The sequence below is a fragment of the Sapajus apella genome, unplaced genomic scaffold (genome assembly GCF_009761245.1).
Source record: "Sapajus apella isolate SASKATOON/1434 unplaced genomic scaffold, GSC_monkey_1.0 scaffold24, whole genome shotgun sequence".
Lineage (NCBI taxonomy): Eukaryota > Metazoa > Chordata > Mammalia > Primates > Cebidae > Sapajus > Sapajus apella.
Genome location: NW_022436964.1, coordinates 3,157,277 through 3,160,738, shown reverse-complemented (window position 1 = coordinate 3,160,738; position 3,462 = coordinate 3,157,277). Strand labels below are relative to the sequence as shown.

At 32.2% G+C, this 3,462-nt stretch overlaps 1 non-coding gene across 1 annotated transcript; it reads left to right on the top strand.

The window, feature by feature from the left end:
• The first annotated feature begins 424 nt into the window (after positions 1–424).
• LOC116559927 lies at positions 425–531 on the top strand. The gene has a single exon (XR_004272697.1). It is a non-coding gene; the product is annotated as a U6 spliceosomal RNA (small nuclear RNA).
• The last annotated feature ends 2,931 nt before the right edge of the window (positions 532–3,462 follow it).

The window sequence follows — 3,462 nt, the reverse complement described above, 5'->3', positions numbered from 1 at the left end:
AATAAGAAATCATCTGAAGGTACAAAACTCACTGGTTGTAACAAGTACATAGAAAAACACCACTGTTAACTGTGGTGTGTAAACTGCTCTTATACTAAGTACTAAGAGTAAATGAAGAACCAATCAAAAATAATAACTACAACTTTATAAGACATAGTGAATGCAATAAGATATAAATACAAAGTTAAAAAGCAGGGAAATAAGATATAGAGTTTTTATTAATTTTATTTTTGCTTGTTTGTTAATACAAACTGTATTAAGTTGTTATCAAGTTAAAATAGTTGTTTATAAGATAGTATTCACAAGCCTCATGGTAACTTCTAACCAGAAAAACATACAATGGATACATTAAAAAACAGTAAGAAATTATATCACCAGATAAAATCACATTCACTAGAAGAAGACAGGAAGAAAAGAAAGAAGAGTGCTTGCTTCGGCAGCACATATGCTAAAATTGGAACGATACAGAGAAAATTAGCATGGCCCTTGCACAAGGATGACATGCAGATTCGTGAAGCGTTCTATATTAAAGAAAAAAAAAGAAAGAAGGAAGAGAAGACCACAAAACAACCAGAAAATAAATAACAAGATGGCTGGAGCAAGTCTTTACTTATCAATAATGACATTGAATGTAAATAGACTAAACTTTCCAACCAAAAGACACAGAGTAGCTGAATGGATGAAAAAACAAAAACCTTTCATCTGTTGCCTACAAGAAACCCTTTACCTATAAAGACACACGTAGACTGACAATAAAGGGATGGAAAATGATATTTCATGCCAAAGGAAACAAAAGGAAAAGCAGTGGTAGCAATAGGAAAAACCATGAGAAAAGACAAAGTATAATAATCACTGTATAATGATAAAGGGGTCAGTTCAGCAGAAGGATATAATAATTGAAAATATGTATGCAGCCAACACTGGAGCATCCAGATATATAAAGCAAGTGTTATTAGACCTAAAGAGAGACATAGGCCCAGATAAAATCACAGCTGGAGACATTAACATCCTACTTTCAGCATTGGACAGATGTTCCAGACAGAAAAATCAATAAAGAAACATCAAACTTAATATACATTATAGACCAAATGGGTCTAATATAGATATTTACAGAACATTTTATTTAACATCTGCAGAATACACATTCTTTTCTTCAGCACATAGATCATTCTCAAGGATGGATGATATGTTAGGTCATAAAAGAAGTCTTAAAACATTCTCAAAATGGAAATAATATCAAGCACCTTCTCTGACCACAATGGAATAAAACAAAATATTAATAACGAGGGATTTTGGAAACTATGCAAATACATGGAAGTTAAAATGCTTCTGAATGACCAGTGGGTCAATGAAAAAATTAAGAAGGAAACTGAAAAATTTCAGAGAGACATTATGTAATGATAAAAAGATTAGTTCAACAGGAAAATATCAATCCTAAAGATACATACAACTAAGACCGGAGCTCCCAAATTTATCAAACAATTACTACTTAACATAAGAAACAAGATGGATAGCAATACAGTAATAATGGGGGACTTCAATACTTCACTGACAGTGCTAGATAGATCAAGACAAAAAGTCAATAACAACAAAAAAAACCAATGAACTTAAACTATACCGTAGAACAAATGGACTTAACAAATATTTACAGAACATTCTACCCAAAAACTGCAGAGTATTCATTTCTTCCATCATCACATGGAATATTCTCCAAAATAGGCTACATGGTAGGTCATATAACAAGCCTAAATAAATTTTTAATAATTTGAATAAATTTAAGAAAATGGAAATTATATCAAGTACTCTCTCAGACTGTAGTAGAGTAAAACTGGAAATTAACTCCAAAAGGAACCCTCAAAATTATACAAATACATAAAAATTATATAATTGGATCCTGAATTATCTCTGACAGATGGGATTACAACAAGTTAAAAACCTTCTGCACAGTAAGGTAGACAATCAACGAAGTGAAGAAAAACCCACTGACTGAATGGGAGTAAATATTTGCAAACTACCCATCTGACAAGGGATTCATTACCAGAATATATAAAGAGTTCAAACAAACTTATAGGAAAAAATCTAATAATCTGATTTAAAAATTGACAAAAGATTTGAATTGATATTTTTGAAAAGACATACAAGTGACAGGCATATGAATAGGTGCTCAATATTATTGAGCTTCAGGGAAATGCAAATCAGACCACAATGAGACATTATCTCATCCCAGTTAAAATATTTTTTATTCACAAGATAGGCAATAACAAATGCTGGTGAGAATGTGGAGAAAAGAGAACTCATGTACACTGATATTGGGAATTTAATTAGTATAACAACTCTGGAGAACGGTTTAGAGAATCCTCAAGAAAACTAAAAATAGAACTACCATATGATCCAGAAATCCTGTTTCCGGGTATATACCCTAAAGAAAAGAAATCAGTATTACAAAGAGATAGCTGCACTCCTGTTTGTTCCAGCACTGTTTACAACAGCTAAAATTTGGAAGCAACCTAAATGTCTACACATAGATGAATGGATAAAGAAACTGTGGTACTGTTTAACCATAAAGTGAATGAGATTCTGTAATTTGCAGCAACATGGATGGAACTGAAGGTCATTATATTAAGTGATATAAGCTAGGCACAGAAATACAAGCATCACATGCTCTCACTTATTTGTGGGATCTAAAAATCAAAACAATTCAAGTCATGGATGTAGAGAGTAAGAATGGTAACCAGAGGCTGTGTAAGGTACTGAAGATGGGGGTGGTGGGGAGGTAGGGATGGTTAATGGCTGAAAAAAAAAAAAGAATGAGTAAGATCTACTATTTGATAGACAATGGAGTGACTAGTCAATAATAATTTAATTGTACAGTTTAAAATAGCTTAAAGAGTATAATTGGATTGTTTGTAACTCAAAGGATAAATGCTTCAGGAATGGATACCCCATTCTCCATGGTGCTTATTTCACCTTGCATACCTATATCAAAACAGCTCTCATATCTCATAAATATATACACCTTCTATGTACCCACAAAAGTTAAAAATAAAAAAATTTAAAAAGAGAGTTGCTACGATATATATTATCTAAAATGCCCTCAAAAACAACAACAATTTGAGACATCCAAATAAATTGGAAATTTTCATCTATATTGAGGAGGGAAAAGCATGTAACAGAAACAACCATTAAGAGGGCCCTCATGCTTGGGTTAGCAGACAGATACTTTAGGCAGCTGTTATAATAAAATGTTTTTAAAGAACTAAAGGAAACCATGTTTAAGGAATTAAAGGAGAGTATGATTACAACATCTTATCAGAGAATATAAAGAGATGGGATTTTTTTTTAAAAGAGTAGAAATTCTGGAATTGAAAAGAGCAATAACTGAACTAAGAAACTCACCACAGGCAATTAACTGTGTATGTGAACTGACCAAAGAAAGAAGCAACAAGGTGCAAGATAGATTGA